Here is a 16,999-nt window from a genome sequence, read left to right on the forward strand (position 1 = left end):
CCCGTTTGGAGCCATGGTGAAGAGGGCGAGGCTCGGAGTCACTGGCATCCTGGTTTCGCCACTTTCAGATGCGTGACTTGGCAAGTGAGTTGTCTTTGCTAAGCCTGGGTTTGATTCCGTGCAGAGTGGGTAGCTGAGGGGATTAAAGGAGACGAGGGAAGCAGCTCTGACCACAGGGCGAGGCTGGCCGGTGCCTCTGTAAAGGGCCAGGTGGGAAGAAATATCCTATCAGTGGTCGGCAAACTCATGAGTCAGCAGAGCCAAATATCACCAGTACAATGATTGAAATTTCTTTTGAGAGACAAATTTCTTAAACTTAAACTATAGAGGTAGGCACAGTCCTTATCGAGGTAGCGCCCGCACTCGTATTTTGTGGAAGAGCCACACTCAAGGGTCCAAAGAGCCGCATGGGGCTCGCGAGCCGCGGTTTGCCGACCACTAGAATCTGGACGCTGCGGGCCACACAGTCCCCGGCCTGGCTCCCCTCCTCTGCCGCAGAGCACGCAAGCAGCCACTGTGGACAGGTAAACGGGAGTGCCCGTGTGCCCAGAAAGCGTTATATGTGAACACTGAGGTCTGAGTTTCATAGGCGGTCGGCGCTCTGTATCTGTGGGTTCCAACCCTGCACGATGGACACCAGTTACGTCGGTCTGACTGTGTCATTAGGTCTGCGGTCAGTCTGTACTGAGCAGCACGTACAGCATTTCTGTTCTTGGCCTTATACCCTGCACAACACCGTGTAGCGGCTGTCAACATAGCACTCCCCCGTCTCGGCTGTTACACATCATCAGAAGATCTAAGGTCGACGGGAGGGTGACGTGGGCCACAAGCAAACGCTGCGCCGTTTCTCCTAAGAGATGAGCCCCCACGATTTGGGCGTCCGTGGGGGTCCCGGAACCAATCCCCAACACGTGCCGGGGACGCCTGGAATGTTCACGTCGTGAAACATGATCTTCCTTTTGATTTTTTTTCAATCATTTAGAAATGCAGAAGCCATTCCTGGCTGGCAGGCTATACAAACCCTGGCAGAAACTACAATGGAATACGACCTCACACCCACCAGGAAAAAAACATAAGACAATAAGCATTAAGTGTTGGTGGAGACGTGGGGAAACTGGATCCCGAGCGCTGTCGGTGGGAATGCAAACGATGCAGCCACCGCGGAAAGCAGCACGGAGGCTCCTCCAACCGTTAGACGCAGAATGACCACACGTGATCCAGCATCCCACTTTAGGGTCTGTATCCCAAAGCAGGGTCTTAAAGAAACACGTGGACCCCCTCTGTTCACAGCAGCCACCACGTGTCCACTGATGGACGAATGGATAAACAAAGGTGGTACACAGACTACACACACACACACACACACACACACACACACACACACTCGTGTGCAGCCTGAAAAAGGGAGAAATCTCATGCCCGCTACAACATGGACAGACCTTACAGATGTGACACTAAGCAAAATAAGCCAGTCACCAAAGGACATGTCCTGCATTTCCCCACCCCTACGAGGTACCTGGAGTCTTTAAATTAATGAAGACAGGGAGTAGAATGGGGGTTCCGGGGCTGGGGTGGGGGAGAATAGGGAGATAGTGTCCAATGGGGGCGGAATTTCATCCCGGGACGACGAGAGGTCTCTCAAGATGGACGGTGGTGCTGGTCGTACAACAGTGTGAATACACGTAACACCACTGGACTTTGCACTAAAAATGGTCAAGAGAGTAAATACTATGCAACGTGTATTTTACCACAATCTTTAAGTGTTTTTAAACATAGAAGAAGCAGCAGCAGCAGCATCCCGGATGTGACCCACAGGTCTGCGTGTCCCACCCCGGTGTAAGGGCCACCAGCAGCACAGCAAACACAGGCACGTGTGACAGGAGGGCTCACAGGCCGAGGCAGTGAGTCCCGGGTTTAGGCATTCGAGCCTTGACCAAGTCCCTACTCTGGGGCCAGGCGTCATCTGGGCACAGACACAGAAAGAGAGAGAGGCACCCGGGCCACCCACCCACCCTTCCGCCCTCACAACCCTGTCTACGGGAAGTCCGCCCTGCACGTGTGCGGGCACGTCCGGGGGTGCACTGGGCTGCCCTGTGGGCCGGGAGGGGCGACAGGGCCGTGCCAACACCCGCGTGGCACACACACGAGGCACACCATCCTGGGAGTGGTCAACGATCTCGTCACGGACGAGAAAGTTCAGTGACTTCGAGGGTGAGTTTAATTACATGTTGTCTCCAACGATCAGTGGTTATGATGGTACAATTACACATGTAATTTATCAGCGAGATATTTGCATACATAATAAAACCAAAAGCAAAACGTTTAAGTTTCAGCGAATGCTAAAACTATAAAATTGGGCCATGAGGTGGAGCAGTCTCCCTTGCGAGGGGGCGGGAGGGAAACTCGAGGGCCTCTCTCCTCCCTTTCACAGGCTGGGTGTCCACACCCACCCTCGCCACATGGCATCCGCCCCAGAAATGCACTCTCCACACGAGTAAATCCCAAACCCCAGTGGTGTGTCAACAGAGCTCCCTCACAAAGGAGGAGGGTGTGGAAGCTGCTTAGGGAACTCACCACCCTCTCTGGCGTCTCAGAACTTGCTAACCACAGTCCCCAGGGCGCTGGGAGGACCGCCGACTGGGCAACCTCGTGGGGTTCCGAGCGTCGGGATGAGTCTGAAGGGGAGAGGGCTAAGTGTCTAAAAATGGCCTGTGCTTTTCCTTAATCTTGATATAAAGAGGGAGGAAGGGGAAGAGAAGACTAAACAGAGAACGAACATGCAAACACTAATAACGACAGCCAACACACGTCCAGGGCCTCCTGTGAGCCAGGCGTTATTCCAGGCGCAGAACGCAGACTGCGCAGCCCAGCAGCCGTCCTCACTGTCGTCCCCAAATACAGATGAGGAAACTGAGGTGCAAGAGCGACCCTGACACGAGGCCGTGAGTGGTGGGGCTGGGTCTCCACCCTGACACGGGGCCGTGAGTGGTGGGGCTGGGTCTCCACCCTGACACGAGGCCGTGAGTGGTGGGGCTGGGTCTCCACCCTGACACGAGGCCGTGAGTGGTGGGGCTGGGTCTCCACCCTGACACGAGGCCGTGAGTGGTGGGGCTGGGTTTCCACCCTGACACGAGGCCGTGAGTGGTGGGGCTGGGTCTCCACCCTGACACGAGGCCGTGAGTGGTGGAGCTGGGTCTCCACCCTGACACGAGGCCGTGAGTGGTGGGGCTGGGTCTCCACCCTGACACGAGGCCGTGAGTGGTGGGGCTGGGTCTCCACCCTGACACGGGGCCGTGAGTGGTGGGGCTGGGTCTCCACCCTGACACGGGGCCGTGAGTGGTGGGGCTGGGTTTCCACCCCCAGGGACAGGGTCGCAGAGTCCACTCCTCCGCCGTGGGTTGCCATGGTTAGGGGTCATCCATCTCTTTACTATTTTCTTACTGGTACTGCTCTAAGGTCCATTGCGACTTCATCCTCATTGCTGGGAACAGGTTTTCCAACGGACAGGCGCCCTCCACGGCTGCCCCGGGAACCCCACCACCCAGAGCTTCAGACATCAAGCATGGAGTTCTGAAGTGGACGTGTAAGAGCCTCTAAAAGACCATAAAATACACAGTAAAGTACAGAGTCCTGCCCAGAAGACAGACCACCAGCCATCTGCACAGGAAGTCTTCGAGCCTCATACATCCCTCGCTCGTGCCCCACCTGGGAAGGGGTCCCCTTCTCCTGCTGTGCCTCCATGTCCTCCCTCTCGCTCGTCTGTGCATGTGACCGTGTGGACTTTTAAAGACATTTCACAGCCTGACCTGTGGTGGCGCAGTGGGTAAAGCGTTGACCTGGAAATGCTGAGGTCGCTGGTTCGAAACCCTGGGCTTGCCTGGTCAAGGCACATATGGGAGTTGATGCTTCCAGCTCCTCCCCCCTTCTCTCTCTCTGTCTCTCCTCTCCTCCCTCTCTCTCTCTCTCTCTCTCTCTCTCTCTCTCCCTCTCCTCTCTAAAATGAATAAATTAAAAAAAAAAAAAAAGACATTTCACAACAAGGCGCCCATGTGGTTTCAGCTAAAAGAGATTGCCTGTCACAGTCCTAGACGTATTTTTTCTGTCTTAAAAGCTTGATTAAAAATAAGAGGTTAGGCCCTGGCCGGTTGGCTCAGTGGTAGAGCATCGGCCTGGCGTGCAGGAGTACTGGGTTCGATTCCCGGCCAGGGCACACAGAAGAAGTGCCCATCTGCTTCTCCACCCCTCCCCCTCTCCTTCCTCTCTGTCTCTCTCTTCCCCTCCCGCAGCCGATGCTCCATTGGAGCAAAGGTGGCTCGGGCGCTGAGGATGGCTCCATGCCCTCTGCCTCAGGCGCTAGAATGGCTCTGGTCGCAACAGAGCGACGCCCCAGATGGGCAGAGCATCGCCCCCTGGTGGGCATGCCGGGTGGCTCCCGGTCAGGCGCATGCGGGAGTCTGTCTGACTGCTTCCCTGTTTCCAGCTTCAGAAAAATACAAAAAAAAAAAGAGGTTAAAAAGAACATATTTCTAAACTGACCATCTTGATGTAAAAAACAAAATGTTTGGGAGGGCAAGGGGTGAAGAGATGACAAAAAGTGAGATTTCATTTGGACCACTGGGCCTACTATTCTAAGGTTCTACTAGGGCTTAAGATAGAGTTCCACCTTTCCATCCATCCATCCATCCATCTATCCATCCATCCATTCACCTATCCTCCTTCCATCCACCCAACCACCCATCCATCCACCCTTTCAGTCACCAAAGTTTTACTGAGAACCTACTAGGAATCAGGCAACAATTCAGGAACTGGGACAATAACACTGAACAAAACAAGAAGGCCCTTCTCCCTCTGGGTGTCCAGTGCAGCAGTGGGGCAGACCAGACACCAGGAGAGGAGCAAGTCCCCGGACGGCTGCCTGCATCACACACCACAACGCCCTGGGAATCTCCTCCACAGGAAGTAAACCCGAGTCACCTCACTGCTGCTATCATCACGGATCAGCTGTAAAAACAAACGAGAGTGTCTTCTACGGAAACGCTGAGGGTACCGAGGCACATTCCAACAGGGCCCAGTGATCTGAGGGCAAAAACCACAGGCAATGTTTTCATGACAAAAGCTTTATTTTGTCATCGCTTCTCTCCTCGATTTAAATATGTAGACATACGTGGGTCCACACGTATCAAGATTCAAGTATTTCAATGTAAATTTTGTATTCAAAATCCTCTTCCTGATTTCAGGTGATTGCATGTTTCGAGCCCATATGTAGCAATAATCTCTGTTCCGAATCAAAGGCAAGGATGTCCCCCCCCCCCATGCTCACAGCCCCTCCTCCCTCCCGCCCTCTAGCCCTAAGAACCCACAGTCAACCTGCCTTCAGAGCTGAGTGGTATCGAGGGCAGAGACTATTTCTTCTGTGCATGTCCTCCTGTGAAGGTTTCTGGGGCTGGGGGGGGACTGGGGGGGCGCTGCCACATCACAAAGGCACCGGGAGAGGAGGACAGCCCTCCCCACTTCGACTTGAGTGTGTAATTGTTTGAATACATCTCGCCCACACTACAATAATGTCATCCTTGGTTGACACAGATTTTAAAGCCCTCTGAAAAGGTGGAATGTTATCAATCAGGCGCGTGATTATAATGGGATCTAAGTGTTAGAAGATAAGATGGAGGCTCGCCGGGGCCAGGCTGTGTGACAGCGAGGCAGGGGGGAGAGAGAGGTGAGAGGCTGGATTTCACCAGGAAAAGGGGTGCTGGGTGCAGCCACCATCCTCACGCCTTCCCTTCTCAAATCAGGCGTCCCAGGAAGCGCCACGGTGGGGGACCTCCGACTTCAGTTCCCCCACACCCCGGAGTATCAGCTGGGTTCCCCTCACACTAGACTGGCGGTTCTCAAAGGAGGGTGAGCGTGGGCCCCGGGGTGCATGTGGTCGTTTCTGGGGACGGTACTGGTTGTCACAATAAGGACAGGGGTCCACTGCCAGCACCCAGTGGACAGAGGCCACAGGTGCAGCTAAACAGCCTCCAGTGTCCAGCACGTCCCCACAGCCAACCATCGCCCGGCCGGAACTGTGCGCAGCGTGGAGGCTCGGAAACCCCGCCGCCTGAGACCTGCAGTGGCCGAGCCTACACCGCGGGGAGACAGCCTGGGTCAGGAAGGGCCACTTCCAGAAAGGGGTTTGAAGCTGTTTCCACTGGCGTGGCCGTCCCACCTCCCCCACCCCCACAACCACTAGGTGACCAGCGCAGGTGGGCGACGGCAGAGAGGATAAAACAGGCCAGAGAAGAAAGAGAGCTTTGAGCCAAACGACTCAGCCTTGCGCCCTTTCATCTGCAACACACCTTCCCGACCCGCGTCTGCAGGGACCGGAAACCCAGCAAGTTTGTTTTTCTTCGAGGCGCACCACTCGGGCCCCACAGAAATGCCCACGGTCTCTCCCTGGTGGATCGGCTGGACTGCCAGCCGGCTGACCCCCGCCCCGCCCCCGAGGAATCGCTGCGCTGCCTCCGCACATCAGACTCGCCCACCGAGCCCAATCACGGGGCCCGGATTAGCGAGGCGAAGAATTGTGAATTTCATTAAATATGTTAAAGGGTGGGGGGGATCAGCTTTGAAAAATAGTAATCCTGTCTTTCAACAAAAATATTATAGGAAGCTATGAATTTGGTAGATCCGAATAGGAAGTTGGTGCATGTTTGACTAAGGTGATATAATGGCACACTATTATTAGATCACATTAATCATTACTGTGCCAACCGGGCTGACAGCCCACTGAAAAGGATTGAAAGGCCTAGTAATGGATATAAATTACCCATTGTGTGATAAAAGGATTTTTACTAAGAAGGTAAGAATAAAACAGCAAATTTCTAATATAACTGTTGTGTAAAAACCCAAATAGGAGTAATCCGTGGTCAGTAATACCCACAAAACCAGAGTAAGCACTTTCTCAAACAAGATCAAGTCACAATAAAATATATGCATATATAAAATATATATATATATTTTATATATATATATATATAAAATATATATATATACTCGGTACTATGTAAAATTAATTTCTGAGTGTATAATTCTGCCCTCAGGTCCCCCTGGTGTACGCTGTGACCTCGGAGGCCCAGGGTCAGGAGGAGGAGGCTCGGCTTAGAGATCTGGGGGTGAGTTTACAGACACGCCCGGGATCGTCTCAGAGGAGGAGGTGCGGACATCAGACTGCCCCTCCACTTGTGTTTTAGGTTTTTATCAGCGCCGGTGCCGGGAAGATACTCCGTTCCTGAGACTGTGCCCTTGGGTCAGGCTGAGGGGACAAGTGCAGAGCCTGGGCCAGGTTTCCCCCAGAACCGGGCCGGGCCACGGAGCCACGTGCTGAGTGCCGGGGAAACCGAGCCCAGGCGCGTGGAGGGGCGGGCACCTGGCTTTGGGCAGCAGCCCCACCAGCTACCAGTTCTCCTTCCAGATGTTGGCCGGTGGTGGACAGCAACTCAAAGGTGTCACACAAGAGAGAAAGAAGTCGACCCACTGGTGTTCCCGTTCTGAGACTTTCTTGAGCCCGGGGTGACATCACCCAACCCAGAGCCCCGGGCCGGATCCCGGAAAACTAGAGCGCAGAAGCTTCCACACCACAGCACCTCCGTGCGGGAGCCACAGGGGGAGCTGTCACCCAGCGCAGGGCCACCACCCAGGGGCACAGCCTGGCGGAGCCACAGGGAGAGCTGTCACCCAGCACAGGGCCACCACCCAGGGGCGCAGCCCGGCGGAGCCACAGGGAGAGCTGCCACCCAGCGCAGGGCCACCACCCAGGGGCACAGCCTGGCGGAGCCACAGGGAGAGCTGTCACCCAGCACAGGGCCACCACCCAGGGGCGCAGCCCGGCGGAGCCACAGGGAGAGCTGCCACCCAGCGCAGGGCCACCGCCCAGGGGCGCAGCCCGGCGGAGCCACAGGGAGAGCTGCCACCCAGCGCAGGGCCACCACCCAGGGGGCACAGGGCCACCACCCAGAGGGCGCAGGGTGGCGGAGCCACAGGGAGAGCTGTCACCCAGCGCAGGGCCACCACCCAGGGGCGCAGGGCCACCACCCAGGGGGCGCAGGGCCACCACCCAGGGGCACAGCCTGGCGGAGCCACAGGGGGAGCTGTCACCCAGGGGGCACAGGGCCACCACCCAGGGGGCGCAGCCTGGCGGAGCCACAGACTCACAGACACACCACGCCAACCAGCGACAAAGCGGTGTTCCTTACCGGGCGGGTCCTAAAGCAGCGAAGCTCCCTCCCGGCTGGAGGACGTTCTGAAAGCCGTGCGGGGCGGGAGCTGCAAAAACAAGACCTGTTAGAGACCCTCAGTGTGGACGCGCCCGCTTCCACCAGACAGGCACACGGCCGCCATCCAGGGAGCACGGGGCTGGGCTAGTGAGAGTCCAAAACATTGCACAGCCCCCTGACCCAACTCACTGAGCAGTTAGAATTAAAAACAAGAAAAAAGACCTGTGTGATCTTAGCTGCAATAAAGCAAATTTGCTCGTTTTTTTTTAATGGAAATTGCCACCTGCAGAAAGAGTGGGGGCGGGGCCCCTGGACACGCCTTCTCAGGTTGGAGCAGTGGAAATAAGAGCAAAGAAGGCTCTCTCCCTCCCTTGCCCTCTTTTTGGAATTTAAAAGTGAGGAATTGAGGGGAGCCCTCACAGGGTCTGTTTTTCCCCCCAACTCACAGAGCTCCCTAGAGAAAACCACCATTCCACCCAAATTTCAACGGGCCACACCCACTCAGGGCCCAGGGCAGCTCTCTGCTGGCCCACACCAGGAATCTGCAAGGGGCCCGGGCTCAGGAGTGTCGTGTGCCATCCAAGTCCCCTCTCCTGAGCCACGACCGGAGAGCAGCCCTATGAGATGAGGACCCGCAGGGAGTGCCCACACGCTGCTCCCTGTGGTCACCAGTGGCTCAGAGCTGTGGGTGGGGGTCATCCAGGTCCAGCCCTGACCTGTGATCTGCAGCCCACGTGGCCCAGAGCCATTCGGAACCGATGCTGTTTTGACGTGTGACCGAAGGGCTTTGCTAGGACAAGCAGAAGTCCCCTCCTGCTGGGCAGCATCTCACTGGCCCTGACGTTGTACACTGTGACAGTCCAGAGCAGAGTTCTGGGAGGGGTGTCCGCAGTGCAGGAGCCTGAAGATATGTTTGGAGAGCCCACAGGGGCAGCCCGGGCCCCAGACACTGAGCAGCGGACCCCTGGGTAGCAACACTCCATCCAGCTCCAAGACGGATTCCTGGCCACCCAGGAGGCGCCTTGCTGAGCGCGACTTCTCTCCGAGTGTAACAGGGACACCGCTGTCGCAGACAACGTGCGACCTGCCTATCTCGAGACGGGATGCAAAAGTTCACCTCTCCGCCCCCGGTAACAAGGGCAGATATCCTGAGTCCCCCTTCCCTTCTGTCCTCGTCAGGCTAATATCTTCTGTGTTTTGTTTTCTCTGCATCTTTTCACATCAGAACCTAGAGTGACATCCCCAGTGCTCAAAGCTGTGTGTCCCCAGGTTCCGACCCAGCACGGCGACTCCAGACAGACCCTTCAGTTTCAGGTTCCTTGAGTTTGGGGGGCAGAGCGCAGGAGGTGGGGGACAGACCATGGGTTTTATGTCCAAGCTACTTGCCAGGAGCTGTTCACATAGAAGCTTCGCAGATTTCAATGACGGGAGGACACGGGGAGCCTCAGGCGGGGAAGCCCCTCCCCCCACCAGCTGTCCTCAGACTTCAGACCATGAGGAGAACGTCACCGTCCACTGCCACCTGCACGCAGGGCAGTGACAGGAGCTTCCATGGCCTCGGCCAGCGGAGGCTCCGGCACGCTCTGCGACGGTGACGGTGCTGGGACCCTCCCTCTGGTGGACTCCCTTGACCGACTGGGGCGCATCCCAAGGGGGCTGTCCCCCGAGCAAGGTGAGCGCCTCGAGCTTCCTGCGGGACAGCAGAGGCCCCAGAGCAGAGAGCAAACCCGGCTCATGCCGCAGGCTGGCTTCCTGGCCAGTCTAAATGGGGGGGGGGGCTCCTGGTGACCGCTGCCATCCCGGTCCCGCAGGTCGGCAGAGGGGACGCACCCCGACACAGAGGGAGGTGGGGAAGCAGCAGCCTGGTGACTCTGTCTTCACCCAATGAGAGCAGCTCTTGGTGCGAACCAGCAGCTTGCATGTGGAGATGGCACCGTGACGTGGCCGGGCACCAGGCCGGGAGGGCACAGGAGCTAGTCCAGGTGTATGAGGGCCCCGGGAACAGGGATGGAGGCCAGGAGAGGGCCAAGGCTCAGACACCTGATGTAAAAGGGGGGGGGCATCTTGGAAGAAGTCCAGTGGCTGTGATGTCAGAGGAGAGAAGGCAGACAGTGCCCACGGCCTGAGACACTTGTAAGGCAGGGAGGGCGGGGCGGGGCTTTGAGGAGCAGTGGGGAGGACAGGGAAACAGAGGACAGACAGAAAACAGAAGTGCGACAGGGCCCAAGCAGCTCCGGCCACCCCAGCACACAGTGGGCCCACCCCCAGCATTCCTGTGAATCAAGGGGAGGGGAGCTCATGTGGGCCCCCACCAGGAGACAAGGGCCCCCTCCAGAGCCGTCCCAGGGGAGGGACATGGAGCTCAGCGCAGAGAGAGCTTCCCTGGGCGGGGCCTGGTCCCCGTGCTCAAGCCCAAGGGGCCGATGGAGGAGGGGCTGGTGTGTCAGGAGATGAGCAGGGGTGTTGCCCCCGTTGCTGGGGCCTCTGCGATGAGCCCCAAGTTAAATGCAAAGGCCCCTCCTCTAGGTCAGCGTGGTGCTCCCAGGCCACACCGTGACCACCAGAAGGCCACATGAGTAACAAGGGGTGGTACCATTTGCTGAGGGCCTACCAGGCACCATGCCAAGCAAAGCTCCTGGTCACCTCCCAGCAGCTGGAGAGAGGGCCGGGTCCCGCTCACCTCGGAGAGAGGGCCTGGAGCCCAGTGCAGGCTGGGTGGGCAGGAGGAAGGGGTGCAGGAAGGAGAGAAGGAAGAAGGGAAAAATGGAAAGATGGAAAGATGGGGTAGAAGAAAGGAAGGATGAGAGGGAGGGAGAGGAGGGAGGGGGGAGGAACAGAGGACAGGTTGGTTCAATCATCCCCCCACTCCACATTCTGCCCCAGAGGCACCCTGCAGGAGGACAGAGGACTGCTGTCCCCGGGGTCACCCGGAGGCCCAGCAGGGCTGCCTGCTGAGGGTTCTGGGCAGCTGGGAGCCAGATAAGTGCTTTTCTTCCAGGAAACAGTTAGGAAAGAAGGACTCAGAGGAACAGCCAGCCAGTCTCCTCAGCCCCGGGCCCGGGAAAGGTGTGGCCGACAGGTGACACATCGGGAGAAAGGACCCAGTGTGGCCAGACTTCTGAACCCCGCTCTCCTGAGCAGCGGGCTCTCCTGGGTCCAGGGGGTGTGGGAAGGGGGGGAGTCGAGCCTCTTCTCCAGGGTGTACCCTCCAGGCCACCACACCCCTTTCCTGGTTCTACCTGTCCCAGCCCAGCCCCACCAGGGACAAGGACCCTGCCAAAGCACTAGGACTCCTCACACTGCACCCGGTTCAGTTCCTAAGCAGAGTAATCCTCACTTTCTCTAGGAATGCAGAGGGGTAGACATGGCCCTAAATGACACAGCCAAGGCCCCCCCAAATTCCCAGCGGGAGAGGGTTCCTGAAGGGGGAAGTGACTCGGGAAAGAATAGGGAGCATCGGGGGGCAGGTCTCCCACTCTGCCCTCAGCTGCCAGGTGCCTCCTGCACGCCAGGCTCCCCCAAGGGTCTGGGGACCTGGCAGCGCACGCTGTCTACACCGGGGAGGAGCTTAGGTGTTAGTGAGCAGCTTCAAAGGAGAGATAGTAGATGTAACAGCGTCAGAGAGTAATATACTCTAAGAAGAAACATAAAGCCAGGGAAATGATGGACGGCCACAGAGACTATTTCAGGTAAGGCGGTCAGAGGTGGCCTCTCTAGAACCGTGACCTCCGACAAGAGACCAGAACAAAGTGATGGAGTGAGCCCCTGTGCAAATCCGGGGAGAGTACTTGACATGTTGAGCAGACAGCAAGTGCAAAGGCCCTGAGGTAGAAAGAAGGTGCATTCAACGAGCAACAAGAAGCTCCATGTGGCCAGGACATGGGTGGCAAACGGGGAAATGGGAGAGAATCGTCTGCCTGGGACCCACGTACCTGGTCAGTCACGGCAAGAACCCTAGACTTTATTCTGAGCCGTTGGCCTAGAGATAGCAAATGACACTCCCGTGGGGGGCATATCTTTCCTGTGCAAACCAAACTACCCATGGCCCGTGCCCAACCACACTCTGTCCTGTGCTCACACTCCAGGTTACTGTCCCCTGCCCTTGTCTCCCCCAGGACAGACACCTGACAACTAGAGATAGCCCCTACACTCAGAGCCGGCTAAAATTACCCAAACAACCAATCCCGAGCCCACTCACCTGCTTGCTTGCTCTTGCCCAGGCCCCTCCCAGCTCCTGTCTACTAACTCCTCCCTGGTGCCCCCCCCTTGGGGATTGTAACAACCTATCTTCTCAATGGTCACTGTCTCCTGATCCGCTGGCCTCACCACACACTTGCTCTCGGGTCACCCGGGAACCACTGCCCGCTTTCTGGAGGGGGAGTTATGCCCACTGAGAAAGGCCCCCCCTTCCACTTCTGACAGCATGGAAGCTTCAGGGGCGGTCACCCCAACAGCCACCAAGTGCCTGAGCAGAGAGGGAGCTCAACTTTAGCCCGTTCTCTCCTCAGCCCCATCAGCCCACTCTTGGGGTCCCACCGCGGGGCCGTCACGCTCGGGACTCGTGCTGCCGTGTGTGCACACACACGAGTTGGGGTGGGGGTGCCACCTTGACACTGAACTAGTTAGTGTATCGCGGAGTGCACAGGGCTGCCCAGACATGCTTCCCAGGGAAGCCTCTCCTTTCACCGTGAAACAAAGGTAACTTTGATGCGGAAGCTACCTGAGATCTGTTCGATCTGAGAGCCTTTAGGATGCAGAGGCATCAGCGGCTCGGGAACCTGAGCCCCGCGGTACCAGGCCAGGTGCCGGGATGGCAGAAGAGAGCCGGGGCTTCCCCCCGCCAGTGACCGACCCTGTGCATCTATTTTTTACATGCGTTAGCACAGAAAAAAAAAAGGCCAAGCCGCTCAGAGCCAATCAAATTACGCCCCTGTCTCTTTAATAAACAAATCCATGTGCACATTAACAGTGTTGAAAATTCAATTTAAACTCTTTGTCTGTTGCTGCTTACTCTAAAGATGGTCTTTCTTAAACACCAGAACACCAAGGAGTCGTTAGTGCTCTCTCTTCATTACTTCAAAAAACCAATCATTAGACACCAGAGTATATACGTAATTAGAAAATCACTTCCTTTGCAATCCAAGCTAAGTAGTTTACATACTGTAATTACAGGGACAAAATCAATTTTTAATCATTTCCCTGATTGGGCTCATCAGCTCTGTGGGAACATTGTAACCTGCTTGTTGTGCAAAAGCAACATCTGGGCTAAAACAATTACCCTTTGTTTGCTACAATATTCCTTAAATCTTTTTGCTTGCATGGAAAAAAAAATGAAAACATGAAGACAAGATATTTGGATGTCTTTTTGTCCTTGATCAACATATTTCCGAAAGTCCTTCTGACGTGAGTGCCATGTTCCCCGGAATTTACGGTTTAACAGTACACATCCAAGGAGTGTATTTTTTTTCAGTGAGATAAAAAGTATCTGATTGTTTTAAAGATCCATTCAGCTGCCTAATTGTTCCATAGCTAACACATGGTATTCAAACAACCCACACATTACAAAAGCTCATCTGTGTAATCATGGGCAACTATTATCGCGACGGTTTACACTTTTCTAATACAAATGAATGGATTTTATCAAAATTAAAAAAAAAAAAAAAAGAAAAAGCTGAGTATGTGTGAAAAATAGTTGGTATGAATTGGCACGGCCGGGCTAAGCATTTTGTTCTCTTAATAGGAAGTGACCTCATTTACACTGGAGTAATAATTAGTACTGCTTCACTGACAGTTAAGAAAAAAAAACTTTCCCCGTATAATAAGGCAGCATCTCCTTTGTTAGAAGATCCAGATTGACTATTAACCCTTCCCGAGAAAGTCCAAGTTTCACTCCGCGTTCTGAGGGCCCCGCACCGCCGCTGGGGCGAGGTAATCCTGGTTGTTTCGGAAACCGTGGTCTCTCCCCCCAGAATGCCAAGTTTCGCATGTGAGCTTTTAAAGTGACAATCGGAAACAGGCGGTGTCCCCTTTGAAGAGGCACGGGAAGCCCCCCCAGCACAAGAGCCCCAGGGGCCCCTGTGCCTCCTTCCCCCTCCCACCCCGGTGGCCCCGTCCTCCTGTCCTTTTGAAGTTTCTTGACTTTGATTTTTGCAAGTCCCCCAACCTACAATTAATTCATAGTCAAAACAGCCCAAAGAAGAAGAGAGAGGGAAAGTGAAGGGAGAGGGGAGGCCTGGGAGCTGGTGACTCCATGCAGGCTGGTGGCATGGGACAGAGAGAGAACTCCCAGCCGCTGAGGAAGTGTGGACCAGGAGCCAGCCCGATTGGCTCACGGGTGCACACCCTGCCTGTAAAGGGAGCCGCTCACTCACAGAACCGTCTCTGAAAGCAAAAAGAGTGACAAGTGACAAGCATTGAGCACTTAGCACGGCCCAACCAGAGCTCCAAGTATCGACCGACCCTGCCTCTCCTCACCCTCGTGACAACGTGATGAGGGAGGGACTGTGACCACGTTCATTGATTGATGGAAACTGAGGCACGCGCCAGTAGCTAACCTGTCCAAGAGTAAGAGCTCACGGCTGTGATGGTGAAGTCTGCACCCAAGGGGGCTGGTCCCACGGCCCCTGCTGCGAGCCGCCCCTCGCCCCCCCACAGCACTGGGAAACAGCGCCCCCGCGGCCTCGGAAAGCCTGCACCCGAGGCAGCCAAGCTTGTCCGGTGTCGCTGCTCAGGGGCACCCCAGTCCCCCGGGACTGTGTCCTCAGGAGCACGCCCGGACCTTGACACTCTCCTGCCCTCATCCGAGGAGGGAGGATCTGACTCAAGACAAGGCAACGGAGGACCCACCCTGGAGGCCAGTGTTCTTAGAGCGAGAAGCTCAGATCAGATGCTCAAGCCCAGTGCCAAGCAGCCAGGCAGCAAGCTGCCATGCCAACAGTGCCAGAGCCCTAGTTCATCCAGGATGGGCACCCCAGCTCTGCCCGGAGGCTGTTTCCTGAGGCTCTGCCCCAGGTCTGACCCCTTCACTGGAATGCAGACCCACATCCACTAGGACTCCACAGGACGGCGGACCTGAGACCAGGCTGGCCTGAGATGGACTGATGCATGAGGAGAAAAAAAATCCCCCAAATTGTGTCTTCTAATGGGTTGCATCGCCATGGAAAATGTCACCCCTATACAGAAGATATTGTCTATCTTCAAAAAGTCACAAGGGAGTCTCTGATCAAGAGGACATCAGACGTCCCCAGATGGCCCCAGGTGTCTGTCTCCTGTTTCATCTGTACTGACCACAGGGGGTGCTGCAGGTGGTCACCCAGAGCGCACTGGCCAGGCCGGTCATCACTGACCACCACGGCTACTGAGCACTTGACAATGAGATGCACTATAAGTATAAAGTACACGTCCCTCTCAGAGAGAGTAAAATGTCCCCCTAATGTTCTCTGTACTTTTCATGTGTTGAAATCATATTTCGGAGACACTGAATTTAACAAAATATCATCTTAAAATTTATTTCACCTGGATATTTTATTTTTATCCTTTTAATGTGGCTTTAAAAAAATTTTTTAATTGCCTGTGTGGCTTTGCATGTACAGCTTGTGTTCTATTTTATAGTGTCAACATGCCAGTTTTAAGTTGAGCAGTGTCAGGCCGTTTTGGCAGCTGTATTGATTGGGCCATGATAAAAATTCGCTTCTCCAATAAATCGAAAAAAAGAAATTCACTTGTTTTTGGAAGCAGGTTACTGGAGAAAATGTGTTATGTCATCAACGCCCCTTGAAATGTGGGTCGCACAGATACTTGCTGAAGCTGAACTGAAAGCCGTGAAGGTGCAACTCTCTGGTTAGAGGGTCTCCTTGACCGGGTGGTCTTTCTGCTTTTACAAACCTAGATGATCAGGTAACAGACACTCATCTACAGAAAACGCGGAACCTGTAGGATGGTACAAAGGAAGGAACAACCCAGCATTCTATCAGCTGGTGTGACGGTCGTTGCTGTTTCGATAAATTTCTTCCTTATGCTTTTCTGCTTGTGTGTGTGTCTGTGTGTCTGTATGTCTGTGTGTGTGTCTGTGTGTGTGTGTCTGTGTGTGTCTGTGTGTGTATATCTGTGTGTGTGTGTCTATGTGTATATATCTGTGTGTGTCTGTGTGTGTATGTCTGTGTGTGTGTCTGTGTGTGTCCATGTGTGTATGTCTGTGTGTGTGTCTGTGTGTATATATCTGCATGTGTCTGTGTGTATATGTCTGTGTGTGTGTCTGTGTGTGTCCATGTGTGTATGTCTGTGTGTGTGTCTGTGTCTGTGTGTATATATCTGCATGTGTCTGTGTGTGTATGTCTGTGTGTGTGTCTGTGTGTCTTTGTGTGCGTCTGTGTGTGTGTCTGTGTGTGTGTCTGTGTGTCTTTGTGTGTGTCTGTGTGTGTGTCTGTGTGTGTCTGTGTGTGTCTGTGTGTATCTCTGTGTCTGTGTGTCTGTGTGTGTGTCTGTGTCTGTGTGTGTTTGTGTGTGTTTGTGTGTGTCTGTGTGCGTGTGCAAACAGGGTGCTTGGCCACATGAGGACACAGGCCCCTGGCTAAGCCGGGGGTTCCCGCAGGAATTATGAAGGGACAGCCATGGAGGAAAGAAAGACCAGCCGCCCACCAGGAGAAACTCGTCTGAAGACATATTCGATAAAGGACTGGTATCCAAAATATACAGAAAGCTCTTAAATCTCAACAAGAAGAAAGAATCAGCCCAATTAAAAATGT

The 16,999-nt window shown here is 54.9% G+C and overlaps 1 protein-coding gene across 4 annotated transcripts in view; it reads right to left on the reverse strand.

The window, feature by feature from the left end:
• Positions 1-16,999, reverse strand: part of ZNF536 (zinc finger protein 536) — a 390,408-nt gene that overhangs the window by 323,727 nt on the left and 49,682 nt on the right. The window contains exon 1 of one of the 4 annotated variants that reach the window (XM_066349578.1): positions 8,235-8,268. The exons of the other annotated variants lie outside the window; for them this stretch is intronic. The gene's annotated coding sequence lies outside the window, so the exon portion shown is untranslated. Of the gene's footprint in view, positions 1-8,234; positions 8,269-16,999 lie in introns of those variants that run through there. 4 annotated transcript variants of the gene reach the window in all.

The sequence above is a fragment of the Saccopteryx leptura genome, chromosome 9, assembly GCF_036850995.1.
Source record: "Saccopteryx leptura isolate mSacLep1 chromosome 9, mSacLep1_pri_phased_curated, whole genome shotgun sequence".
In the NCBI taxonomy this organism is placed as follows: Eukaryota; Metazoa; Chordata; class Mammalia; order Chiroptera; family Emballonuridae; genus Saccopteryx; species Saccopteryx leptura.